Raw genomic sequence first — 27664 nt, 5'->3', positions numbered from 1 at the left:
GAGCAGTGCAAGTTGAGCCAGCCTCTGAGACCGACCTGGGAGCCAGCCGAGGAAGCCGGCAGCCTTGACGTAGGCAGTGTGCCAGTGACGTAGGCGCCCGTAGGTACGGCCCCACTCCCAGATGATTGGTGGATCACTGGCAGCTTTACATAGCCTCTGACAAGTTGCACTCAGGACGGACCAGGTAGGCAACAGCTGTCCAGCACACCCACCGATCCCAGACAACCTAGGGGAGAGCTGCCAGCGGGCCAGGGCAGCAAGGTCTTTGCCAGGCCTCCTGCTTCAATCTAAACACCAGAGGCTAGGCAGGATGTAGCCGACTCAAGAGGCCGCCTGCATCGCTTCTCGGCCTTTTGGCTAAGATCAAGTGTAGTATCTGTTCTTATCAGTTTAATATCTGATACGTCCCTTATCTGGGGACCATATATTAAATTGATTTTTGGAACAGGGAGATGGAATAGGGGCTTGCTCCGTCCACTCCACGCATCGACCCGGTATTGCAGTGCCTCTGGGAACGGTGCACTCCCCTTCTGGGGAATTTCAAAGTAGCAAAGAAAAGAAAAACGACGAAAGCTCCATCAGGCGGCGGCGGCGGCACAGCAGCACAGACAAGCATGCACGCACATGGAGAGAGAGGAGAGCTGCTTGCTCTACACCTCTCCTGTGTCTGTGTCTGTCTGTCGATACAGCTCACTCACTCACTCACTCACGCAATGTGCAGACAACTCAACAACAGCACGGGCATCATATCTGGGCCGTTTGGCTAAGATCAAGTGCACATCCGGGCTGCAACCAGATCAGGTGCTGCAGGCAAGGCAGCAACTTCATGAGAGATGCCCCTTGGCATTCATTCCTGAAGCAAACTGCTCAACCGGCGCACTCATTCTGATGCCTGCTCACTCGGCTGCTGCCTGCACCAAGCACAGAAGCAGAGTGAAGTGGAGCAGGCCGAAAGACCTTTTCTGTCCCGCCACACTCGCTCCACTTCTCAGGCTCAGGCTTCTCAGCTGCTCCTTGAAGCCAACGGAGGACGCGACGGACGGACGGACGGACGGATGGACGGGCGGGCGAAGGAAGGAAGGAAGGAAGGAAGGAAGGAAGGAAGGAAGGAACGAACGATATCGAGTCACTGGCTCTGCTGCAATTTCACCAGCAGCCAGCCAGCCTGTCGGACAGGCAGGCTCGTTCAAGTGTGCCAGCAGCCAGGGCACGCGGACGGGAGGGAGGAAGGAAGGAAGGGAGGGAGGCATCCGATGGAGCCCGGCTACAGAGCAACGGGGCGCCGCCGCCGCCGGCACAACAGGGCCCGGTGCTCCTGCACCCTGCATCCTCCCCGCCTGCACCAGACTGCCAAGACTGCTGCTCTCCTGCCCAGACAGACAGACCAGCTACAAGCATCACCACCTAGCCATAGCATCAGCAAAACTCTGCCTACCTGCCCTGCCCTGGCCTGGCCTGGCCTCCTGGCCTCCTCTGATGCGTCTGCCTGCCCCAGGCCCAAAGCCCCGCCCACCGTTCAAGGTAAGGCAGAGGCACAACCCCCCACTCCACCCACTCAGACCTCCCCAATATACATCGGCAGTGCAGTGCATCTCTAGCCTCGCTCAGAATCACGTCCCAAACCCCAAGATCACTCAAACGTCTCATGCTTACACCTACCTACTCGGCGTCCAGCTTTGGCGCACGTCTCCACAATTGCCACATCCGTCCACGTGCCCCTGCTTCACGCACGGCACTGTGCCTCCCTCCGGCAGGCATTTCGCCGATCCGTTTCCTGTTTCACAACCAAGGCATAATCAGTACCCCTTTCCTTCCACGGCGCGCACACGCGCCCACCCACTCCACCACTGAGCCATGCCGGCCAAAAACGCACCTGCAGAGCAGTGGGGCACAGGGCCGCCGTCAGCCCGCGACACATTTCCCTCCTGCCGTGCCCTCCCTCCTGTTTCTACATCCGTGCACCCACCCCGCTGCAAAACCAGTCAGTCTGCTCAGGCGTCAGCACAGAGGCATAATGAAGGGCCTCGGCCCTTCTCCCTTTACTGCCCTCTGTACAGCTTGGCAGATCCCTCAGCACTCCGTGTGCACGTGTGTCTGTGACTCTGTGTGTGTGTGTGTGTGTGTGAGAGAGAGAGATTGAGTGAGTGAGTGAGTGAGTGAGTGAGTGAGTGAGTGAGTGAGAGAGAGAGAGACAGACCCTGCCAGATCCCTCAGCATTCCATGTGTGTTTGTGTCGGTGGGTGAGAGAGACAGAGACAGAGACAGAGAGACAGACAGACACACACACACACACACACACACACCCACCCACCTCCACACACCCCCGTGTGCACGTGTGTCTGTGACTCTGTGTGTGTGTGAGATTGAGTGAGAGAGAGAGACAGACCCTGCCAGATCCCTCAGCATTCCATGTGTGTTTGTGTCGGTGGGTGAGAGAGACAGAGACAGAGACAGACACAGAGAGACAGACACACACACACACACAAACACACACACACACCCACCCCCACACACCCCCGTGTGCACGTGTGTCTGTGACTCTGTGTGTGTGTGAGATTGAGTGAGTGAGAGAGAGAGACAGACCGACCCTGCCAGATCCCTCAGCATTCCATGTGTGTTTGTGTCGGTGGGTGAGAGAGACAGAGACAGACACAGAGAGACAGACAGACACACACACACACCCACCCACCCCCATCCACCCTGGTAAAAAAAGGTGGTGGGGGAGCAGGGGAGAAGACACCACTGTGTCCAATGATAGCCTGTGCAGACGCAAAGTCTACAGCTTCTGTGAGATGAAACAAACTCAAGCCACTCAACAATTGTAATTCCACACACATCAAAATAAAGGCACAGAGGTGTGAATGGCTGCACTTCAGCCTTCGGCTTGGAGAGCACACCCATTGTTTCTCCTCAGGCACACCTGTAGCTGACATCTTCCTATTCCCAAGCTTGCCAGGAGGCTTTTCTGCCCGCGGACTTTGGCCACGTCCACAAACCTCGTAACCGGTCTTGAGCGGCGCACGTGGCCTCTGCCTTTGTCGCCCGGTGCAGTCCCATCCGCTCGCTCCCTCCCGGAGAGGGCAGAGCCTCCGAAGGAGACCGTTCAGCTGGATGCGCCAGCCAGCTGGGGCACGCAAAGCCGAGAGGCGCGCTCTCTTTGCCGAGTGCAGGGACGCCCTTGAAGGGCCGAGCGGCCTGCTCCCACTCCCCCTGCAGACTTTTGTGCAGACAGGACAGCGTGACCAGCCTCCCACGACCAGGAGAGCAGTGCAAGTTGAGCCAGCCTCTGAGACCGACCTGGGAGCCAGCCGAGGAAGCCGGCAGCCTTGACGTAGGCAGTGTGCCAGTGACGTAGGCGCCCGTAGGTACGGCCCCACTCCCAGATGATTGGTGGATCACTGGCAGCTTTACATAGCCTCTGACAAGTTGCACTCAGGACGGACCAGGTAGGCAACAGCTGTCCAGCACACCCACCGATCCCAGACAACCTAGGGGAGAGCTGCCAGCGGGCCAGGGCAGCAAGGTCTTTGCCAGGCCTCCTGCTTCAATCTAAACACCAGAGGCTAGGCAGGATGTAGCCGACTCAAGAGGCCGCCTGCATCGCTTCTCGGCCTTTTGGCTAAGATCAAGTGTAGTATCTGTTCTTATCAGTTTAATATCTGATACGTCCCTTATCTGGGGACCATATATTAAATTGATTTTTGGAACAGGGAGATGGAATAGGGGCTTGCTCCGTCCACTCCACGCATCGACCCGGTATTGCAGTGCCTCTGGGAACGGTGCACTCCCCTTCTGGGGAATTTCAAAGTAGCAAAGAAAAGAAAAACGACGAAAGCTCCATCAGGCGGCGGCGGCGGCACAGCAGCACAGACAAGCATGCACGCACATGGAGAGAGAGGAGAGCTGCTTGCTCTACACCTCTCCTGTGTCTGTGTCTGTCTGTCGATACAGCTCACTCACTCACTCACTCACGCAATGTGCAGACAACTCAACAACAGCACGGGCATCATATCTGGGCCGTTTGGCTAAGATCAAGTGCACATCCGGGCTGCAACCAGATCAGGTGCTGCAGGCAAGGCAGCAACTTCATGAGAGATGCCCCTTGGCATTCATTCCTGAAGCAAACTGCTCAACCGGCGCACTCATTCTGATGCCTGCTCACTCGGCTGCTGCCTGCACCAAGCACAGAAGCAGAGTGAAGTGGAGCAGGCCGAAAGACCTTTTCTGTCCCGCCACACTCGCTCCACTTCTCAGGCTCAGGCTTCTCAGCTGCTCCTTGAAGCCAACGGAGGACGCGACGGACGGACGGACGGACGGATGGACGGGCGGGCGAAGGAAGGAAGGAAGGAAGGAAGGAAGGAAGGAAGGAAGGAACGAACGATATCGAGTCACTGGCTCTGCTGCAATTTCACCAGCAGCCAGCCAGCCTGTCGGACAGGCAGGCTCGTTCAAGTGTGCCAGCAGCCAGGGCACGCGGACGGGAGGGAGGAAGGAAGGAAGGGAGGGAGGCATCCGATGGAGCCCGGCTACAGAGCAACGGGGCGCCGCCGCCGCCGGCACAACAGGGCCCGGTGCTCCTGCACCCTGCATCCTCCCCGCCTGCACCAGACTGCCAAGACTGCTGCTCTCCTGCCCAGACAGACAGACCAGCTACAAGCATCACCACCTAGCCATAGCATCAGCAAAACTCTGCCTACCTGCCCTGCCCTGGCCTGGCCTGGCCTCCTGGCCTCCTCTGATGCGTCTGCCTGCCCCAGGCCCAAAGCCCCGCCCACCGTTCAAGGTAAGGCAGAGGCACAACCCCCCACTCCACCCACTCAGACCTCCCCAATATACATCGGCAGTGCAGTGCATCTCTAGCCTCGCTCAGAATCACGTCCCAAACCCCAAGATCACTCAAACGTCTCATGCTTACACCTACCTACTCGGCGTCCAGCTTTGGCGCACGTCTCCACAATTGCCACATCCGTCCACGTGCCCCTGCTTCACGCACGGCACTGTGCCTCCCTCCGGCAGGCATTTCGCCGATCCGTTTCCTGTTTCACAACCAAGGCATAATCAGTACCCCTTTCCTTCCACGGCGCGCACACGCGCCCACCCACTCCACCACTGAGCCATGCCGGCCAAAAACGCACCTGCAGAGCAGTGGGGCACAGGGCCGCCGTCAGCCCGCGACACATTTCCCTCCTGCCGTGCCCTCCCTCCTGTTTCTACATCCGTGCACCCACCCCGCTGCAAAACCAGTCAGTCTGCTCAGGCGTCAGCACAGAGGCATAATGAAGGGCCTCGGCCCTTCTCCCTTTACTGCCCTCTGTACAGCTTGGCAGATCCCTCAGCACTCCGTGTGCACGTGTGTCTGTGACTCTGTGTGTGTGTGTGTGTGTGTGAGAGAGAGAGATTGAGTGAGTGAGTGAGTGAGTGAGTGAGTGAGTGAGTGAGTGAGAGAGAGAGAGACAGACCCTGCCAGATCCCTCAGCATTCCATGTGTGTTTGTGTCGGTGGGTGAGAGAGACAGAGACAGAGACAGAGAGACAGACAGACACACACACACACACACACACACACCCACCCACCTCCACACACCCCCGTGTGCACGTGTGTCTGTGACTCTGTGTGTGTGTGAGATTGAGTGAGAGAGAGAGACAGACCCTGCCAGATCCCTCAGCATTCCATGTGTGTTTGTGTCGGTGGGTGAGAGAGACAGAGACAGAGACAGACACAGAGAGACAGACACACACACACACACAAACACACACACACACCCACCCCCACACACCCCCGTGTGCACGTGTGTCTGTGACTCTGTGTGTGTGTGAGATTGAGTGAGTGAGAGAGAGAGACAGACCGACCCTGCCAGATCCCTCAGCATTCCATGTGTGTTTGTGTCGGTGGGTGAGAGAGACAGAGACAGACACAGAGAGACAGACAGACACACACACACACCCACCCACCCCCATCCACCCTGGTAAAAAAAGGTGGTGGGGGAGCAGGGGAGAAGACACCACTGTGTCCAATGATAGCCTGTGCAGACGCAAAGTCTACAGCTTCTGTGAGATGAAACAAACTCAAGCCACTCAACAATTGTAATTCCACACACATCAAAATAAAGGCACAGAGGTGTGAATGGCTGCACTTCAGCCTTCGGCTTGGAGAGCACACCCATTGTTTCTCCTCAGGCACACCTGTAGCTGACATCTTCCTATTCCCAAGCTTGCCAGGAGGCTTTTCTGCCCGCGGACTTTGGCCACGTCCACAAACCTCGTAACCGGTCTTGAGCGGCGCACGTGGCCTCTGCCTTTGTCGCCCGGTGCAGTCCCATCCGCTCGCTCCCTCCCGGAGAGGGCAGAGCCTCCGAAGGAGACCGTTCAGCTGGATGCGCCAGCCAGCTGGGGCACGCAAAGCCGAGAGGCGCGCTCTCTTTGCCGAGTGCAGGGACGCCCTTGAAGGGCCGAGCGGCCTGCTCCCACTCCCCCTGCAGACTTTTGTGCAGACAGGACAGCGTGACCAGCCTCCCACGACCAGGAGAGCAGTGCAAGTTGAGCCAGCCTCTGAGACCGACCTGGGAGCCAGCCGAGGAAGCCGGCAGCCTTGACGTAGGCAGTGTGCCAGTGACGTAGGCGCCCGTAGGTACGGCCCCACTCCCAGATGATTGGTGGATCACTGGCAGCTTTACATAGCCTCTGACAAGTTGCACTCAGGACGGACCAGGTAGGCAACAGCTGTCCAGCACACCCACCGATCCCAGACAACCTAGGGGAGAGCTGCCAGCGGGCCAGGGCAGCAAGGTCTTTGCCAGGCCTCCTGCTTCAATCTAAACACCAGAGGCTAGGCAGGATGTAGCCGACTCAAGAGGCCGCCTGCATCGCTTCTCGGCCTTTTGGCTAAGATCAAGTGTAGTATCTGTTCTTATCAGTTTAATATCTGATACGTCCCTTATCTGGGGACCATATATTAAATTGATTTTTGGAACAGGGAGATGGAATAGGGGCTTGCTCCGTCCACTCCACGCATCGACCCGGTATTGCAGTGCCTCTGGGAACGGTGCACTCCCCTTCTGGGGAATTTCAAAGTAGCAAAGAAAAGAAAAACGACGAAAGCTCCATCAGGCGGCGGCGGCGGCACAGCAGCACAGACAAGCATGCACGCACATGGAGAGAGAGGAGAGCTGCTTGCTCTACACCTCTCCTGTGTCTGTGTCTGTCTGTCGATACAGCTCACTCACTCACTCACTCACGCAATGTGCAGACAACTCAACAACAGCACGGGCATCATATCTGGGCCGTTTGGCTAAGATCAAGTGCACATCCGGGCTGCAACCAGATCAGGTGCTGCAGGCAAGGCAGCAACTTCATGAGAGATGCCCCTTGGCATTCATTCCTGAAGCAAACTGCTCAACCGGCGCACTCATTCTGATGCCTGCTCACTCGGCTGCTGCCTGCACCAAGCACAGAAGCAGAGTGAAGTGGAGCAGGCCGAAAGACCTTTTCTGTCCCGCCACACTCGCTCCACTTCTCAGGCTCAGGCTTCTCAGCTGCTCCTTGAAGCCAACGGAGGACGCGACGGACGGACGGACGGACGGACGGATGGACGGGCGGGCGAAGGAAGGAAGGAAGGAAGGAAGGAAGGAAGGAAGGAAGGAACGAACGATATCGAGTCACTGGCTCTGCTGCAATTTCACCAGCAGCCAGCCAGCCTGTCGGACAGGCAGGCTCGTTCAAGTGTGCCAGCAGCCAGGGCACGCGGACGGGAGGGAGGAAGGAAGGAAGGGAGGGAGGCATCCGATGGAGCCCGGCTACAGAGCAACGGGGCGCCGCCGCCGCCGGCACAACAGGGCCCGGTGCTCCTGCACCCTGCATCCTCCCCGCCTGCACCAGACTGCCAAGACTGCTGCTCTCCTGCCCAGACAGACAGACCAGCTACAAGCATCACCACCTAGCCATAGCATCAGCAAAACTCTGCCTACCTGCCCTGCCCTGGCCTGGCCTGGCCTCCTGGCCTCCTCTGATGCGTCTGCCTGCCCCAGGCCCAAAGCCCCGCCCACCGTTCAAGGTAAGGCAGAGGCACAACCCCCCACTCCACCCACTCAGACCTCCCCAATATACATCGGCAGTGCAGTGCATCTCTAGCCTCGCTCAGAATCACGTCCCAAACCCCAAGATCACTCAAACGTCTCATGCTTACACCTACCTACTCGGCGTCCAGCTTTGGCGCACGTCTCCACAATTGCCACATCCGTCCACGTGCCCCTGCTTCACGCACGGCACTGTGCCTCCCTCCGGCAGGCATTTCGCCGATCCGTTTCCTGTTTCACAACCAAGGCATAATCAGTACCCCTTTCCTTCCACGGCGCGCACACGCGCCCACCCACTCCACCACTGAGCCATGCCGGCCAAAAACGCACCTGCAGAGCAGTGGGGCACAGGGCCGCCGTCAGCCCGCGACACATTTCCCTCCTGCCGTGCCCTCCCTCCTGTTTCTACATCCGTGCACCCACCCCGCTGCAAAACCAGTCAGTCTGCTCAGGCGTCAGCACAGAGGCATAATGAAGGGCCTCGGCCCTTCTCCCTTTACTGCCCTCTGTACAGCTTGGCAGATCCCTCAGCACTCCGTGTGCACGTGTGTCTGTGACTCTGTGTGTGTGTGTGTGTGTGTGAGAGAGAGAGATTGAGTGAGTGAGTGAGTGAGTGAGTGAGTGAGTGAGTGAGTGAGAGAGAGAGAGACAGACCCTGCCAGATCCCTCAGCATTCCATGTGTGTTTGTGTCGGTGGGTGAGAGAGACAGAGACAGAGACAGAGAGACAGACAGACACACACACACACACACACACACACCCACCCACCTCCACACACCCCCGTGTGCACGTGTGTCTGTGACTCTGTGTGTGTGTGAGATTGAGTGAGAGAGAGAGACAGACCCTGCCAGATCCCTCAGCATTCCATGTGTGTTTGTGTCGGTGGGTGAGAGAGACAGAGACAGAGACAGACACAGAGAGACAGACACACACACACACACAAACACACACACACACCCACCCCCACACACCCCCGTGTGCACGTGTGTCTGTGACTCTGTGTGTGTGTGAGATTGAGTGAGTGAGAGAGAGAGACAGACCGACCCTGCCAGATCCCTCAGCATTCCATGTGTGTTTGTGTCGGTGGGTGAGAGAGACAGAGACAGACACAGAGAGACAGACAGACACACACACACACCCACCCACCCCCATCCACCCTGGTAAAAAAAGGTGGTGGGGGAGCAGGGGAGAAGACACCACTGTGTCCAATGATAGCCTGTGCAGACGCAAAGTCTACAGCTTCTGTGAGATGAAACAAACTCAAGCCACTCAACAATTGTAATTCCACACACATCAAAATAAAGGCACAGAGGTGTGAATGGCTGCACTTCAGCCTTCGGCTTGGAGAGCACACCCATTGTTTCTCCTCAGGCACACCTGTAGCTGACATCTTCCTATTCCCAAGCTTGCCAGGAGGCTTTTCTGCCCGCGGACTTTGGCCACGTCCACAAACCTCGTAACCGGTCTTGAGCGGCGCACGTGGCCTCTGCCTTTGTCGCCCGGTGCAGTCCCATCCGCTCGCTCCCTCCCGGAGAGGGCAGAGCCTCCGAAGGAGACCGTTCAGCTGGATGCGCCAGCCAGCTGGGGCACGCAAAGCCGAGAGGCGCGCTCTCTTTGCCGAGTGCAGGGACGCCCTTGAAGGGCCGAGCGGCCTGCTCCCACTCCCCCTGCAGACTTTTGTGCAGACAGGACAGCGTGACCAGCCTCCCACGACCAGGAGAGCAGTGCAAGTTGAGCCAGCCTCTGAGACCGACCTGGGAGCCAGCCGAGGAAGCCGGCAGCCTTGACGTAGGCAGTGTGCCAGTGACGTAGGCGCCCGTAGGTACGGCCCCACTCCCAGATGATTGGTGGATCACTGGCAGCTTTACATAGCCTCTGACAAGTTGCACTCAGGACGGACCAGGTAGGCAACAGCTGTCCAGCACACCCACCGATCCCAGACAACCTAGGGGAGAGCTGCCAGCGGGCCAGGGCAGCAAGGTCTTTGCCAGGCCTCCTGCTTCAATCTAAACACCAGAGGCTAGGCAGGATGTAGCCGACTCAAGAGGCCGCCTGCATCGCTTCTCGGCCTTTTGGCTAAGATCAAGTGTAGTATCTGTTCTTATCAGTTTAATATCTGATACGTCCCTTATCTGGGGACCATATATTAAATTGATTTTTGGAACAGGGAGATGGAATAGGGGCTTGCTCCGTCCACTCCACGCATCGACCCGGTATTGCAGTGCCTCTGGGAACGGTGCACTCCCCTTCTGGGGAATTTCAAAGTAGCAAAGAAAAGAAAAACGACGAAAGCTCCATCAGGCGGCGGCGGCGGCACAGCAGCACAGACAAGCATGCACGCACATGGAGAGAGAGGAGAGCTGCTTGCTCTACACCTCTCCTGTGTCTGTGTCTGTCTGTCGATACAGCTCACTCACTCACTCACTCACGCAATGTGCAGACAACTCAACAACAGCACGGGCATCATATCTGGGCCGTTTGGCTAAGATCAAGTGCACATCCGGGCTGCAACCAGATCAGGTGCTGCAGGCAAGGCAGCAACTTCATGAGAGATGCCCCTTGGCATTCATTCCTGAAGCAAACTGCTCAACCGGCGCACTCATTCTGATGCCTGCTCACTCGGCTGCTGCCTGCACCAAGCACAGAAGCAGAGTGAAGTGGAGCAGGCCGAAAGACCTTTTCTGTCCCGCCACACTCGCTCCACTTCTCAGGCTCAGGCTTCTCAGCTGCTCCTTGAAGCCAACGGAGGACGCGACGGACGGACGGACGGACGGATGGACGGGCGGGCGAAGGAAGGAAGGAAGGAAGGAAGGAAGGAAGGAAGGAAGGAACGAACGATATCGAGTCACTGGCTCTGCTGCAATTTCACCAGCAGCCAGCCAGCCTGTCGGACAGGCAGGCTCGTTCAAGTGTGCCAGCAGCCAGGGCACGCGGACGGGAGGGAGGAAGGAAGGAAGGGAGGGAGGCATCCGATGGAGCCCGGCTACAGAGCAACGGGGCGCCGCCGCCGCCGGCACAACAGGGCCCGGTGCTCCTGCACCCTGCATCCTCCCCGCCTGCACCAGACTGCCAAGACTGCTGCTCTCCTGCCCAGACAGACAGACCAGCTACAAGCATCACCACCTAGCCATAGCATCAGCAAAACTCTGCCTACCTGCCCTGCCCTGGCCTGGCCTGGCCTCCTGGCCTCCTCTGATGCGTCTGCCTGCCCCAGGCCCAAAGCCCCGCCCACCGTTCAAGGTAAGGCAGAGGCACAACCCCCCACTCCACCCACTCAGACCTCCCCAATATACATCGGCAGTGCAGTGCATCTCTAGCCTCGCTCAGAATCACGTCCCAAACCCCAAGATCACTCAAACGTCTCATGCTTACACCTACCTACTCGGCGTCCAGCTTTGGCGCACGTCTCCACAATTGCCACATCCGTCCACGTGCCCCTGCTTCACGCACGGCACTGTGCCTCCCTCCGGCAGGCATTTCGCCGATCCGTTTCCTGTTTCACAACCAAGGCATAATCAGTACCCCTTTCCTTCCACGGCGCGCACACGCGCCCACCCACTCCACCACTGAGCCATGCCGGCCAAAAACGCACCTGCAGAGCAGTGGGGCACAGGGCCGCCGTCAGCCCGCGACACATTTCCCTCCTGCCGTGCCCTCCCTCCTGTTTCTACATCCGTGCACCCACCCCGCTGCAAAACCAGTCAGTCTGCTCAGGCGTCAGCACAGAGGCATAATGAAGGGCCTCGGCCCTTCTCCCTTTACTGCCCTCTGTACAGCTTGGCAGATCCCTCAGCACTCCGTGTGCACGTGTGTCTGTGACTCTGTGTGTGTGTGTGTGTGTGTGAGAGAGAGAGATTGAGTGAGTGAGTGAGTGAGTGAGTGAGTGAGTGAGTGAGTGAGAGAGAGAGAGACAGACCCTGCCAGATCCCTCAGCATTCCATGTGTGTTTGTGTCGGTGGGTGAGAGAGACAGAGACAGAGACAGAGAGACAGACAGACACACACACACACACACACACACACCCACCCACCTCCACACACCCCCGTGTGCACGTGTGTCTGTGACTCTGTGTGTGTGTGAGATTGAGTGAGAGAGAGAGACAGACCCTGCCAGATCCCTCAGCATTCCATGTGTGTTTGTGTCGGTGGGTGAGAGAGACAGAGACAGAGACAGACACAGAGAGACAGACACACACACACACACAAACACACACACACACCCACCCCCACACACCCCCGTGTGCACGTGTGTCTGTGACTCTGTGTGTGTGTGAGATTGAGTGAGTGAGAGAGAGAGACAGACCGACCCTGCCAGATCCCTCAGCATTCCATGTGTGTTTGTGTCGGTGGGTGAGAGAGACAGAGACAGACACAGAGAGACAGACAGACACACACACACACCCACCCACCCCCATCCACCCTGGTAAAAAAAGGTGGTGGGGGAGCAGGGGAGAAGACACCACTGTGTCCAATGATAGCCTGTGCAGACGCAAAGTCTACAGCTTCTGTGAGATGAAACAAACTCAAGCCACTCAACAATTGTAATTCCACACACATCAAAATAAAGGCACAGAGGTGTGAATGGCTGCACTTCAGCCTTCGGCTTGGAGAGCACACCCATTGTTTCTCCTCAGGCACACCTGTAGCTGACATCTTCCTATTCCCAAGCTTGCCAGGAGGCTTTTCTGCCCGCGGACTTTGGCCACGTCCACAAACCTCGTAACCGGTCTTGAGCGGCGCACGTGGCCTCTGCCTTTGTCGCCCGGTGCAGTCCCATCCGCTCGCTCCCTCCCGGAGAGGGCAGAGCCTCCGAAGGAGACCGTTCAGCTGGATGCGCCAGCCAGCTGGGGCACGCAAAGCCGAGAGGCGCGCTCTCTTTGCCGAGTGCAGGGACGCCCTTGAAGGGCCGAGCGGCCTGCTCCCACTCCCCCTGCAGACTTTTGTGCAGACAGGACAGCGTGACCAGCCTCCCACGACCAGGAGAGCAGTGCAAGTTGAGCCAGCCTCTGAGACCGACCTGGGAGCCAGCCGAGGAAGCCGGCAGCCTTGACGTAGGCAGTGTGCCAGTGACGTAGGCGCCCGTAGGTACGGCCCCACTCCCAGATGATTGGTGGATCACTGGCAGCTTTACATAGCCTCTGACAAGTTGCACTCAGGACGGACCAGGTAGGCAACAGCTGTCCAGCACACCCACCGATCCCAGACAACCTAGGGGAGAGCTGCCAGCGGGCCAGGGCAGCAAGGTCTTTGCCAGGCCTCCTGCTTCAATCTAAACACCAGAGGCTAGGCAGGATGTAGCCGACTCAAGAGGCCGCCTGCATCGCTTCTCGGCCTTTTGGCTAAGATCAAGTGTAGTATCTGTTCTTATCAGTTTAATATCTGATACGTCCCTTATCTGGGGACCATATATTAAATTGATTTTTGGAACAGGGAGATGGAATAGGGGCTTGCTCCGTCCACTCCACGCATCGACCCGGTATTGCAGTGCCTCTGGGAACGGTGCACTCCCCTTCTGGGGAATTTCAAAGTAGCAAAGAAAAGAAAAACGACGAAAGCTCCATCAGGCGGCGGCGGCGGCACAGCAGCACAGACAAGCATGCACGCACATGGAGAGAGAGGAGAGCTGCTTGCTCTACACCTCTCCTGTGTCTGTGTCTGTCTGTCGATACAGCTCACTCACTCACTCACTCACGCAATGTGCAGACAACTCAACAACAGCACGGGCATCATATCTGGGCCGTTTGGCTAAGATCAAGTGCACATCCGGGCTGCAACCAGATCAGGTGCTGCAGGCAAGGCAGCAACTTCATGAGAGATGCCCCTTGGCATTCATTCCTGAAGCAAACTGCTCAACCGGCGCACTCATTCTGATGCCTGCTCACTCGGCTGCTGCCTGCACCAAGCACAGAAGCAGAGTGAAGTGGAGCAGGCCGAAAGACCTTTTCTGTCCCGCCACACTCGCTCCACTTCTCAGGCTCAGGCTTCTCAGCTGCTCCTTGAAGCCAACGGAGGACGCGACGGACGGACGGACGGACGGATGGACGGGCGGGCGAAGGAAGGAAGGAAGGAAGGAAGGAAGGAAGGAAGGAAGGAACGAACGATATCGAGTCACTGGCTCTGCTGCAATTTCACCAGCAGCCAGCCAGCCTGTCGGACAGGCAGGCTCGTTCAAGTGTGCCAGCAGCCAGGGCACGCGGACGGGAGGGAGGAAGGAAGGAAGGGAGGGAGGCATCCGATGGAGCCCGGCTACAGAGCAACGGGGCGCCGCCGCCGCCGGCACAACAGGGCCCGGTGCTCCTGCACCCTGCATCCTCCCCGCCTGCACCAGACTGCCAAGACTGCTGCTCTCCTGCCCAGACAGACAGACCAGCTACAAGCATCACCACCTAGCCATAGCATCAGCAAAACTCTGCCTACCTGCCCTGCCCTGGCCTGGCCTGGCCTCCTGGCCTCCTCTGATGCGTCTGCCTGCCCCAGGCCCAAAGCCCCGCCCACCGTTCAAGGTAAGGCAGAGGCACAACCCCCCACTCCACCCACTCAGACCTCCCCAATATACATCGGCAGTGCAGTGCATCTCTAGCCTCGCTCAGAATCACGTCCCAAACCCCAAGATCACTCAAACGTCTCATGCTTACACCTACCTACTCGGCGTCCAGCTTTGGCGCACGTCTCCACAATTGCCACATCCGTCCACGTGCCCCTGCTTCACGCACGGCACTGTGCCTCCCTCCGGCAGGCATTTCGCCGATCCGTTTCCTGTTTCACAACCAAGGCATAATCAGTACCCCTTTCCTTCCACGGCGCGCACACGCGCCCACCCACTCCACCACTGAGCCATGCCGGCCAAAAACGCACCTGCAGAGCAGTGGGGCACAGGGCCGCCGTCAGCCCGCGACACATTTCCCTCCTGCCGTGCCCTCCCTCCTGTTTCTACATCCGTGCACCCACCCCGCTGCAAAACCAGTCAGTCTGCTCAGGCGTCAGCACAGAGGCATAATGAAGGGCCTCGGCCCTTCTCCCTTTACTGCCCTCTGTACAGCTTGGCAGATCCCTCAGCACTCCGTGTGCACGTGTGTCTGTGACTCTGTGTGTGTGTGTGTGTGTGTGAGAGAGAGAGATTGAGTGAGTGAGTGAGTGAGTGAGTGAGTGAGTGAGTGAGTGAGAGAGAGAGAGACAGACCCTGCCAGATCCCTCAGCATTCCATGTGTGTTTGTGTCGGTGGGTGAGAGAGACAGAGACAGAGACAGAGAGACAGACAGACACACACACACACACACACACACACCCACCCACCTCCACACACCCCCGTGTGCACGTGTGTCTGTGACTCTGTGTGTGTGTGAGATTGAGTGAGAGAGAGAGACAGACCCTGCCAGATCCCTCAGCATTCCATGTGTGTTTGTGTCGGTGGGTGAGAGAGACAGAGACAGAGACAGACACAGAGAGACAGACACACACACACACACAAACACACACACACACCCACCCCCACACACCCCCGTGTGCACGTGTGTCTGTGACTCTGTGTGTGTGTGAGATTGAGTGAGTGAGAGAGAGAGACAGACCGACCCTGCCAGATCCCTCAGCATTCCATGTGTGTTTGTGTCGGTGGGTGAGAGAGACAGAGACAGACACAGAGAGACAGACAGACACACACACACACCCACCCACCCCCATCCACCCTGGTAAAAAAAGGTGGTGGGGGAGCAGGGGAGAAGACACCACTGTGTCCAATGATAGCCTGTGCAGACGCAAAGTCTACAGCTTCTGTGAGATGAAACAAACTCAAGCCACTCAACAATTGTAATTCCACACACATCAAAATAAAGGCACAGAGGTGTGAATGGCTGCACTTCAGCCTTCGGCTTGGAGAGCACACCCATTGTTTCTCCTCAGGCACACCTGTAGCTGACATCTTCCTATTCCCAAGCTTGCCAGGAGGCTTTTCTGCCCGCGGACTTTGGCCACGTCCACAAACCTCGTAACCGGTCTTGAGCGGCGCACGTGGCCTCTGCCTTTGTCGCCCGGTGCAGTCCCATCCGCTCGCTCCCTCCCGGAGAGGGCAGAGCCTCCGAAGGAGACCGTTCAGCTGGATGCGCCAGCCAGCTGGGGCACGCAAAGCCGAGAGGCGCGCTCTCTTTGCCGAGTGCAGGGACGCCCTTGAAGGGCCGAGCGGCCTGCTCCCACTCCCCCTGCAGACTTTTGTGCAGACAGGACAGCGTGACCAGCCTCCCACGACCAGGAGAGCAGTGCAAGTTGAGCCAGCCTCTGAGACCGACCTGGGAGCCAGCCGAGGAAGCCGGCAGCCTTGACGTAGGCAGTGTGCCAGTGACGTAGGCGCCCGTAGGTACGGCCCCACTCCCAGATGATTGGTGGATCACTGGCAGCTTTACATAGCCTCTGACAAGTTGCACTCAGGACGGACCAGGTAGGCAACAGCTGTCCAGCACACCCACCGATCCCAGACAACCTAGGGGAGAGCTGCCAGCGGGCCAGGGCAGCAAGGTCTTTGCCAGGCCTCCTGCTTCAATCTAAACACCAGAGGCTAGGCAGGATGTAGCCGACTCAAGAGGCCGCCTGCATCGCTTCTCGGCCTTTTGGCTAAGATCAAGTGTAGTATCTGTTCTTATCAGTTTAATATCTGATACGTCCCTTATCTGGGGACCATATATTAAATTGATTTTTGGAACAGGGAGATGGAATAGGGGCTTGCTCCGTCCACTCCACGCATCGACCCGGTATTGCAGTGCCTCTGGGAACGGTGCACTCCCCTTCTGGGGAATTTCAAAGTAGCAAAGAAAAGAAAAACGACGAAAGCTCCATCAGGCGGCGGCGGCGGCACAGCAGCACAGACAAGCATGCACGCACATGGAGAGAGAGGAGAGCTGCTTGCTCTACACCTCTCCTGTGTCTGTGTCTGTCTGTCGATACAGCTCACTCACTCACTCACTCACGCAATGTGCAGACAACTCAACAACAGCACGGGCATCATATCTGGGCCGTTTGGCTAAGATCAAGTGCACATCCGGGCTGCAACCAGATCAGGTGCTGCAGGCAAGGCAGCAACTTCATGAGAGATGCCCCTTGGCATTCATTCCTGAAGCAAACTGCTCAACCGGCGCACTCATTCTGATGCCTGCTCACTCGGCTGCTGCCTGCACCAAGCACAGAAGCAGAGTGAAGTGGAGCAGGCCGAAAGACCTTTTCTGTCCCGCCACACTCGCTCCACTTCTCAGGCTCAGGCTTCTCAGCTGCTCCTTGAAGCCAACGGAGGACGCGACGGACGGACGGACGGACGGATGGACGGGCGGGCGAAGGAAGGAAGGAAGGAAGGAAGGAAGGAAGGAAGGAAGGAACGAACGATATCGAGTCACTGGCTCTGCTGCAATTTCACCAGCAGCCAGCCAGCCTGTCGGACAGGCAGGCTCGTTCAAGTGTGCCAGCAGCCAGGGCACGCGGACGGGAGGGAGGAAGGAAGGAAGGGAGGGAGGCATCCGATGGAGCCCGGCTACAGAGCAACGGGGCGCCGCCGCCGCCGGCACAACAGGGCCCGGTGCTCCTGCACCCTGCATCCTCCCCGCCTGCACCAGACTGCCAAGACTGCTGCTCTCCTGCCCAGACAGACAGACCAGCTACAAGCATCACCACCTAGCCATAGCATCAGCAAAACTCTGCCTACCTGCCCTGCCCTGGCCTGGCCTGGCCTCCTGGCCTCCTCTGATGCGTCTGCCTGCCCCAGGCCCAAAGCCCCGCCCACCGTTCAAGGTAAGGCAGAGGCACAACCCCCCACTCCACCCACTCAGACCTCCCCAATATACATCGGCAGTGCAGTGCATCTCTAGCCTCGCTCAGAATCACGTCCCAAACCCCAAGATCACTCAAACGTCTCATGCTTACACCTACCTACTCGGCGTCCAGCTTTGGCGCACGTCTCCACAATTGCCACATCCGTCCACGTGCCCCTGCTTCACGCACGGCACTGTGCCTCCCTCCGGCAGGCATTTCGCCGATCCGTTTCCTGTTTCACAACCAAGGCATAATCAGTACCCCTTTCCTTCCACGGCGCGCACACGCGCCCACCCACTCCACCACTGAGCCATGCCGGCCAAAAACGCACCTGCAGAGCAGTGGGGCACAGGGCCGCCGTCAGCCCGCGACACATTTCCCTCCTGCCGTGCCCTCCCTCCTGTTTCTACATCCGTGCACCCACCCCGCTGCAAAACCAGTCAGTCTGCTCAGGCGTCAGCACAGAGGCATAATGAAGGGCCTCGGCCCTTCTCCCTTTACTGCCCTCTGTACAGCTTGGCAGATCCCTCAGCACTCCGTGTGCACGTGTGTCTGTGACTCTGTGTGTGTGTGTGTGTGTGTGAGAGAGAGAGATTGAGTGAGTGAGTGAGTGAGTGAGTGAGTGAGTGAGTGAGTGAGAGAGAGAGAGACAGACCCTGCCAGATCCCTCAGCATTCCATGTGTGTTTGTGTCGGTGGGTGAGAGAGACAGAGACAGAGACAGAGAGACAGACAGACACACACACACACACACACACACACCCACCCACCTCCACACACCCCCGTGTGCACGTGTGTCTGTGACTCTGTGTGTGTGTGAGATTGAGTGAGAGAGAGAGACAGACCCTGCCAGATCCCTCAGCATTCCATGTGTGTTTGTGTCGGTGGGTGAGAGAGACAGAGACAGAGACAGACACAGAGAGACAGACACACACACACACACAAACACACACACACACCCACCCCCACACACCCCCGTGTGCACGTGTGTCTGTGACTCTGTGTGTGTGTGAGATTGAGTGAGTGAGAGAGAGAGACAGACCGACCCTGCCAGATCCCTCAGCATTCCATGTGTGTTTGTGTCGGTGGGTGAGAGAGACAGAGACAGACACAGAGAGACAGACAGACACACACACACACCCACCCACCCCCATCCACCCTGGTAAAAAAAGGTGGTGGGGGAGCAGGGGAGAAGACACCACTGTGTCCAATGATAGCCTGTGCAGACGCAAAGTCTACAGCTTCTGTGAGATGAAACAAACTCAAGCCACTCAACAATTGTAATTCCACACACATCAAAATAAAGGCACAGAGGTGTGAATGGCTGCACTTCAGCCTTCGGCTTGGAGAGCACACCCATTGTTTCTCCTCAGGCACACCTGTAGCTGACATCTTCCTATTCCCAAGCTTGCCAGGAGGCTTTTCTGCCCGCGGACTTTGGCCACGTCCACAAACCTCGTAACCGGTCTTGAGCGGCGCACGTGGCCTCTGCCTTTGTCGCCCGGTGCAGTCCCATCCGCTCGCTCCCTCCCGGAGAGGGCAGAGCCTCCGAAGGAGACCGTTCAGCTGGATGCGCCAGCCAGCTGGGGCACGCAAAGCCGAGAGGCGCGCTCTCTTTGCCGAGTGCAGGGACGCCCTTGAAGGGCCGAGCGGCCTGCTCCCACTCCCCCTGCAGACTTTTGTGCAGACAGGACAGCGTGACCAGCCTCCCACGACCAGGAGAGCAGTGCAAGTTGAGCCAGCCTCTGAGACCGACCTGGGAGCCAGCCGAGGAAGCCGGCAGCCTTGACGTAGGCAGTGTGCCAGTGACGTAGGCGCCCGTAGGTACGGCCCCACTCCCAGATGATTGGTGGATCACTGGCAGCTTTACATAGCCTCTGACAAGTTGCACTCAGGACGGACCAGGTAGGCAACAGCTGTCCAGCACACCCACCGATCCCAGACAACCTAGGGGAGAGCTGCCAGCGGGCCAGGGCAGCAAGGTCTTTGCCAGGCCTCCTGCTTCAATCTAAACACCAGAGGCTAGGCAGGATGTAGCCGACTCAAGAGGCCGCCTGCATCGCTTCTCGGCCTTTTGGCTAAGATCAAGTGTAGTATCTGTTCTTATCAGTTTAATATCTGATACGTCCCTTATCTGGGGACCATATATTAAATTGATTTTTGGAACAGGGAGATGGAATAGGGGCTTGCTCCGTCCACTCCACGCATCGACCCGGTATTGCAGTGCCTCTGGGAACGGTGCACTCCCCTTCTGGGGAATTTCAAAGTAGCAAAGAAAAGAAAAACGACGAAAGCTCCATCAGGCGGCGGCGGCGGCACAGCAGCACAGACAAGCATGCACGCACATGGAGAGAGAGGAGAGCTGCTTGCTCTACACCTCTCCTGTGTCTGTGTCTGTCTGTCGATACAGCTCACTCACTCACTCACTCACGCAATGTGCAGACAACTCAACAACAGCACGGGCATCATATCTGGGCCGTTTGGCTAAGATCAAGTGCACATCCGGGCTGCAACCAGATCAGGTGCTGCAGGCAAGGCAGCAACTTCATGAGAGATGCCCCTTGGCATTCATTCCTGAAGCAAACTGCTCAACCGGCGCACTCATTCTGATGCCTGCTCACTCGGCTGCTGCCTGCACCAAGCACAGAAGCAGAGTGAAGTGGAGCAGGCCGAAAGACCTTTTCTGTCCCGCCACACTCGCTCCACTTCTCAGGCTCAGGCTTCTCAGCTGCTCCTTGAAGCCAACGGAGGACGCGACGGACGGACGGACGGACGGATGGACGGGCGGGCGAAGGAAGGAAGGAAGGAAGGAAGGAAGGAAGGAAGGAAGGAAGGAACGAACGATATCGAGTCACTGGCTCTGCTGCAATTTCACCAGCAGCCAGCCAGCCTGTCGGACAGGCAGGCTCGTTCAAGTGTGCCAGCAGCCAGGGCACGCGGACGGGAGGGAGGAAGGAAGGAAGGGAGGGAGGCATCCGATGGAGCCCGGCTACAGAGCAACGGGGCGCCGCCGCCGCCGGCACAACAGGGCCCGGTGCTCCTGCACCCTGCATCCTCCCCGCCTGCACCAGACTGCCAAGACTGCTGCTCTCCTGCCCAGACAGACAGACCAGCTACAAGCATCACCACCTAGCCATAGCATCAGCAAAACTCTGCCTACCTGCCCTGCCCTGGCCTGGCCTGGCCTCCTGGCCTCCTCTGATGCGTCTGCCTGCCCCAGGCCCAAAGCCCCGCCCACCGTTCAAGGTAAGGCAGAGGCACAACCCCCCACTCCACCCACTCAGACCTCCCCAATATACATCGGCAGTGCAGTGCATCTCTAGCCTCGCTCAGAATCACGTCCCAAACCCCAAGATCACTCAAACGTCTCATGCTTACACCTACCTACTCGGCGTCCAGCTTTGGCGCACGTCTCCACAATTGCCACATCCGTCCACGTGCCCCTGCTTCACGCACGGCACTGTGCCTCCCTCCGGCAGGCATTTCGCCGATCCGTTTCCTGTTTCACAACCAAGGCATAATCAGTACCCCTTTCCTTCCACGGCGCGCACACGCGCCCACCCACTCCACCACTGAGCCATGCCGGCCAAAAACGCACCTGCAGAGCAGTGGGGCACAGGGCCGCCGTCAGCCCGCGACACATTTCCCTCCTGCCGTGCCCTCCCTCCTGTTTCTACATCCGTGCACCCACCCCGCTGCAAAACCAGTCAGTCTGCTCAGGCGTCAGCACAGAGGCATAATGAAGGGCCTCGGCCCTTCTCCCTTTACTGCCCTCTGTACAGCTTGGCAGATCCCTCAGCACTCCGTGTGCACGTGTGTCTGTGACTCTGTGTGTGTGTGTGTGTGTGTGAGAGAGAGAGATTGAGTGAGTGAGTGAGTGAGTGAGTGAGTGAGTGAGTGAGTGAGAGAGAGAGAGACAGACCCTGCCAGATCCCTCAGCATTCCATGTGTGTTTGTGTCGGTGGGTGAGAGAGACAGAGACAGAGACAGAGAGACAGACAGACACACACACACACACACACACACACCCACCCACCTCCACACACCCCCGTGTGCACGTGTGTCTGTGACTCTGTGTGTGTGTGAGATTGAGTGAGAGAGAGAGACAGACCCTGCCAGATCCCTCAGCATTCCATGTGTGTTTGTGTCGGTGGGTGAGAGAGACAGAGACAGAGACAGACACAGAGAGACAGACACACACACACACACAAACACACACACACACCCACCCCCACACACCCCCGTGTGCACGTGTGTCTGTGACTCTGTGTGTGTGTGAGATTGAGTGAGTGAGAGAGAGAGACAGACCGACCCTGCCAGATCCCTCAGCATTCCATGTGTGTTTGTGTCGGTGGGTGAGAGAGACAGAGACAGACACAGAGAGACAGACAGACACACACACACACCCACCCACCCCCATCCACCCTGGTAAAAAAAGGTGGTGGGGGAGCAGGGGAGAAGACACCACTGTGTCCAATGATAGCCTGTGCAGACGCAAAGTCTACAGCTTCTGTGAGATGAAACAAACTCAAGCCACTCAACAATTGTAATTCCACACACATCAAAATAAAGGCACAGAGGTGTGAATGGCTGCACTTCAGCCTTCGGCTTGGAGAGCACACCCATTGTTTCTCCTCAGGCACACCTGTAGCTGACATCTTCCTATTCCCAAGCTTGCCAGGAGGCTTTTCTGCCCGCGGACTTTGGCCACGTCCACAAACCTCGTAACCGGTCTTGAGCGGCGCACGTGGCCTCTGCCTTTGTCGCCCGGTGCAGTCCCATCCGCTCGCTCCCTCCCGGAGAGGGCAGAGCCTCCGAAGGAGACCGTTCAGCTGGATGCGCCAGCCAGCTGGGGCACGCAAAGCCGAGAGGCGCGCTCTCTTTGCCGAGTGCAGGGACGCCCTTGAAGGGCCGAGCGGCCTGCTCCCACTCCCCCTGCAGACTTTTGTGCAGACAGGACAGCGTGACCAGCCTCCCACGACCAGGAGAGCAGTGCAAGTTGAGCCAGCCTCTGAGACCGACCTGGGAGCCAGCCGAGGAAGCCGGCAGCCTTGACGTAGGCAGTGTGCCAGTGACGTAGGCGCCCGTAGGTACGGCCCCACTCCCAGATGATTGGTGGATCACTGGCAGCTTTACATAGCCTCTGACAAGTTGCACTCAGGACGGACCAGGTAGGCAACAGCTGTCCAGCACACCCACCGATCCCAGACAACCTAGGGGAGAGCTGCCAGCGGGCCAGGGCAGCAAGGTCTTTGCCAGGCCTCCTGCTTCAATCTAAACACCAGAGGCTAGGCAGGATGTAGCCGACTCAAGAGGCCGCCTGCATCGCTTCTCGGCCTTTTGGCTAAGATCAAGTGTAGTATCTGTTCTTATCAGTTTAATATCTGATACGTCCCTTATCTGGGGACCATATATTAAATTGATTTTTGGAACAGGGAGATGGAATAGGGGCTTGCTCCGTCCACTCCACGCATCGACCCGGTATTGCAGTGCCTCTGGGAACGGTGCACTCCCCTTCTGGGGAATTTCAAAGTAGCAAAGAAAAGAAAAACGACGAAAGCTCCATCAGGCGGCGGCGGCGGCACAGCAGCACAGACAAGCATGCACGCACATGGAGAGAGAGGAGAGCTGCTTGCTCTACACCTCTCCTGTGTCTGTGTCTGTCTGTCGATACAGCTCACTCACTCACTCACTCACGCAATGTGCAGACAACTCAACAACAGCACGGGCATCATATCTGGGCCGTTTGGCTAAGATCAAGTGCACATCCGGGCTGCAACCAGATCAGGTGCTGCAGGCAAGGCAGCAACTTCATGAGAGATGCCCCTTGGCATTCATTCCTGAAGCAAACTGCTCAACCGGCGCACTCATTCTGATGCCTGCTCACTCGGCTGCTGCCTGCACCAAGCACAGAAGCAGAGTGAAGTGGAGCAGGCCGAAAGACCTTTTCTGTCCCGCCACACTCGCTCCACTTCTCAGGCTCAGGCTTCTCAGCTGCTCCTTGAAGCCAACGGAGGACGCGACGGACGGACGGACGGACGGATGGACGGGCGGGCGAAGGAAGGAAGGAAGGAAGGAAGGAAGGAAGGAAGGAAGGAAGGAACGAACGATATCGAGTCACTGGCTCTGCTGCAATTTCACCAGCAGCCAGCCAGCCTGTCGGACAGGCAGGCTCGTTCAAGTGTGCCAGCAGCCAGGGCACGCGGACGGGAGGGAGGAAGGAAGGAAGGGAGGGAGGCATCCGATGGAGCCCGGCTACAGAGCAACGGGGCGCCGCCGCCGCCGGCACAACAGGGCCCGGTGCTCCTGCACCCTGCATCCTCCCCGCCTGCACCAGACTGCCAAGACTGCTGCTCTCCTGCCCAGACAGACAGACCAGCTACAAGCATCACCACCTAGCCATAGCATCAGCAAAACTCTGCCTACCTGCCCTGCCCTGGCCTGGCCTGGCCTCCTGGCCTCCTCTGATGCGTCTGCCTGCCCCAGGCCCAAAGCCCCGCCCACCGTTCAAGGTAAGGCAGAGGCACAACCCCCCACTCCACCCACTCAGACCTCCCCAATATACATCGGCAGTGCAGTGCATCTCTAGCCTCGCTCAGAATCACGTCCCAAACCCCAAGATCACTCAAACGTCTCATGCTTACACCTACCTACTCGGCGTCCAGCTTTGGCGCACGTCTCCACAATTGCCACATCCGTCCACGTGCCCCTGCTTCACGCACGGCACTGTGCCTCCCTCCGGCAGGCATTTCGCCGATCCGTTTCCTGTTTCACAACCAAGGCATAATCAGTACCCCTTTCCTTCCACGGCGCGCACACGCGCCCACCCACTCCACCACTGAGCCATGCCGGCCAAAAACGCACCTGCAGAGCAGTGGGGCACAGGGCCGCCGTCAGCCCGCGACACATTTCCCTCCTGCCGTGCCCTCCCTCCTGTTTCTACATCCGTGCACCCACCCCGCTGCAAAACCAGTCAGTCTGCTCAGGCGTCAGCACAGAGGCATAATGAAGGGCCTCGGCCCTTCTCCCTTTACTGCCCTCTGTACAGCTTGGCAGATCCCTCAGCACTCCGTGTGCACGTGTGTCTGTGACTCTGTGTGTGTGTGTGTGTGTGTGAGAGAGAGAGATTGAGTGAGTGAGTGAGTGAGTGAGTGAGTGAGTGAGTGAGTGAGAGAGAGAGAGACAGACCCTGCCAGATCCCTCAGCATTCCATGTGTGTTTGTGTCGGTGGGTGAGAGAGACAGAGACAGAGACAGAGAGACAGACAGACACACACACACACACACACACACACCCACCCACCTCCACACACCCCCGTGTGCACGTGTGTCTGTGACTCTGTGTGTGTGTGAGATTGAGTGAGAGAGAGAGACAGACCCTGCCAGATCCCTCAGCATTCCATGTGTGTTTGTGTCGGTGGGTGAGAGAGACAGAGACAGAGACAGACACAGAGAGACAGACACACACACACACACAAACACACACACACACCCACCCCCACACACCCCCGTGTGCACGTGTGTCTGTGACTCTGTGTGTGTGTGAGATTGAGTGAGTGAGAGAGAGAGACAGACCGACCCTGCCAGATCCCTCAGCATTCCATGTGTGTTTGTGTCGGTGGGTGAGAGAGACAGAGACAGACACAGAGAGACAGACAGACACACACACACACCCACCCACCCCCATCCACCCTGGTAAAAAAAGGTGGTGGGGGAGCAGGGGAGAAGACACCACTGTGTCCAATGATAGCCTGTGCAGACGCAAAGTCTACAGCTTCTGTGAGATGAAACAAACTCAAGCCACTCAACAATTGTAATTCCACACACATCAAAATAAAGGCACAGAGGTGTGAATGGCTGCACTTCAGCCTTCGGCTTGGAGAGCACACCCATTGTTTCTCCTCAGGCACACCTGTAGCTGACATCTTCCTATTCCCAAGCTTGCCAGGAGGCTTTTCTGCCCGCGGACTTTGGCCACGTCCACAAACCTCGTAACCGGTCTTGAGCGGCGCACGTGGCCTCTGCCTTTGTCGCCCGGTGCAGTCCCATCCGCTCGCTCCCTCCCGGAGAGGGCAGAGCCTCCGAAGGAGACCGTTCAGCTGGATGCGCCAGCCAGCTGGGGCACGCAAAGCCGAGAGGCGCGCTCTCTTTGCCGAGTGCAGGGACGCCCTTGAAGGGCCGAGCGGCCTGCTCCCACTCCCCCTGCAGACTTTTGTGCAGACAGGACAGCGTGACCAGCCTCCCACGACCAGGAGAGCAGTGCAAGTTGAGCCAGCCTCTGAGACCGACCTGGGAGCCAGCCGAGGAAGCCGGCAGCCTTGACGTAGGCAGTGTGCCAGTGACGTAGGCGCCCGTAGGTACGGCCCCACTCCCAGATGATTGGTGGATCACTGGCAGCTTTACATAGCCTCTGACAAGTTGCACTCAGGACGGACCAGGTAGGCAACAGCTGTCCAGCACACCCACCGATCCCAGACAACCTAGGGGAGAGCTGCCAGCGGGCCAGGGCAGCAAGGTCTTTGCCAGGCCTCCTGCTTCAATCTAAACACCAGAGGCTAGGCAGGATGTAGCCGACTCAAGAGGCCGCCTGCATCGCTTCTCGGCCTTTTGGCTAAGATCAAGTGTAGTATCTGTTCTTATCAGTTTAATATCTGATACGTCCCTTATCTGGGGACCATATATTAAATTGATTTTTGGAACAGGGAGATGGAATAGGGGCTTGCTCCGTCCACTCCACGCATCGACCCGGTATTGCAGTGCCTCTGGGAACGGTGCACTCCCCTTCTGGGGAATTTCAAAGTAGCAAAGAAAAGAAAAACGACGAAAGCTCCATCAGGCGGCGGCGGCGGCACAGCAGCACAGACAAGCATGCACGCACATGGAGAGAGAGGAGAGCTGCTTGCTCTACACCTCTCCTGTGTCTGTGTCTGTCTGTCGATACAGCTCACTCACTCACTCACTCACGCAATGTGCAGACAACTCAACAACAGCACGGGCATCATATCTGGGCCGTTTGGCTAAGATCAAGTGCACATCCGGGCTGCAACCAGATCAGGTGCTGCAGGCAAGGCAGCAACTTCATGAGAGATGCCCCTTGGCATTCATTCCTGAAGCAAACTGCTCAACCGGCGCACTCATTCTGATGCCTGCTCACTCGGCTGCTGCCTGCACCAAGCACAGAAGCAGAGTGAAGTGGAGCAGGCCGAAAGACCTTTTCTGTCCCGCCACACTCGCTCCACTTCTCAGGCTCAGGCTTCTCAGCTGCTCCTTGAAGCCAACGGAGGACGCGACGGACGGACGGACGGACGGATGGACGGGCGGGCGAAGGAAGGAAGGAAGGAAGGAAGGAAGGAAGGAAGGAAGGAACGAACGATATCGAGTCACTGGCTCTGCTGCAATTTCACCAGCAGCCAGCCAGCCTGTCGGACAGGCAGGCTCGTTCAAGTGTGCCAGCAGCCAGGGCACGCGGACGGGAGGGAGGAAGGAAGGAAGGGAGGGAGGCATCCGATGGAGCCCGGCTACAGAGCAACGGGGCGCCGCCGCCGCCGGCACAACAGGGCCCGGTGCTCCTGCACCCTGCATCCTCCCCGCCTGCACCAGACTGCCAAGACTGCTGCTCTCCTGCCCAGACAGACAGACCAGCTACAAGCATCACCACCTAGCCATAGCATCAGCAAAACTCTGCCTACCTGCCCTGCCCTGGCCTGGCCTGGCCTCCTGGCCTCCTCTGATGCGTCTGCCTGCCCCAGGCCCAAAGCCCCGCCCACCGTTCAAGGTAAGGCAGAGGCACAACCCCCCACTCCACCCACT

The 27664-nt window shown here is 58.0% G+C and overlaps 9 non-coding genes across 9 annotated transcripts; all 9 read left to right on the top strand.

The window, feature by feature from the left end:
- Positions 1–337: 337 nt before the first annotated feature.
- On the top strand, positions 338–528 carry LOC140192175 (U2 spliceosomal RNA). Its single transcript, XR_011884129.1, has one exon. It is a non-coding gene; the product is annotated as a U2 spliceosomal RNA (small nuclear RNA).
- Positions 529–3599: 3071 nt separating this feature from the next.
- On the top strand, positions 3600–3790 carry LOC140192174 (U2 spliceosomal RNA). The gene has a single exon (XR_011884128.1). It is a non-coding gene; the product is annotated as a U2 spliceosomal RNA (small nuclear RNA).
- A 3071-nt stretch (positions 3791–6861) lies between these two features.
- LOC140192173 (U2 spliceosomal RNA) lies at positions 6862–7052 on the top strand. Its single transcript, XR_011884127.1, has one exon. It is a non-coding gene; the product is annotated as a U2 spliceosomal RNA (small nuclear RNA).
- A 3075-nt stretch (positions 7053–10127) lies between these two features.
- Positions 10128–10318, top strand: LOC140192172 (U2 spliceosomal RNA). The gene has a single exon (XR_011884126.1). It is a non-coding gene; the product is annotated as a U2 spliceosomal RNA (small nuclear RNA).
- A 3071-nt stretch (positions 10319–13389) lies between these two features.
- On the top strand, positions 13390–13580 carry LOC140192171 (U2 spliceosomal RNA). The gene has a single exon (XR_011884125.1). It is a non-coding gene; the product is annotated as a U2 spliceosomal RNA (small nuclear RNA).
- A 3071-nt stretch (positions 13581–16651) lies between these two features.
- On the top strand, positions 16652–16842 carry LOC140192170 (U2 spliceosomal RNA). Its single transcript, XR_011884124.1, has one exon. It is a non-coding gene; the product is annotated as a U2 spliceosomal RNA (small nuclear RNA).
- Positions 16843–19913: 3071 nt separating this feature from the next.
- LOC140192169 (U2 spliceosomal RNA) lies at positions 19914–20104 on the top strand. Its single transcript, XR_011884123.1, has one exon. It is a non-coding gene; the product is annotated as a U2 spliceosomal RNA (small nuclear RNA).
- A 3075-nt stretch (positions 20105–23179) lies between these two features.
- On the top strand, positions 23180–23370 carry LOC140192167 (U2 spliceosomal RNA). Its single transcript, XR_011884122.1, has one exon. It is a non-coding gene; the product is annotated as a U2 spliceosomal RNA (small nuclear RNA).
- A 3075-nt stretch (positions 23371–26445) lies between these two features.
- LOC140192165 (U2 spliceosomal RNA) lies at positions 26446–26636 on the top strand. The gene has a single exon (XR_011884120.1). It is a non-coding gene; the product is annotated as a U2 spliceosomal RNA (small nuclear RNA).
- Positions 26637–27664: the final 1028 nt, after the last annotated feature.

Source organism: Mobula birostris (genome assembly GCF_030028105.1).
Source record: "Mobula birostris isolate sMobBir1 chromosome 11 unlocalized genomic scaffold, sMobBir1.hap1 SUPER_11_unloc_2, whole genome shotgun sequence".
Lineage (NCBI taxonomy): Eukaryota > Metazoa > Chordata > Chondrichthyes > Myliobatiformes > Myliobatidae > Mobula > Mobula birostris.
This window is presented reverse-complemented; position numbering and strand designations above follow the sequence as displayed.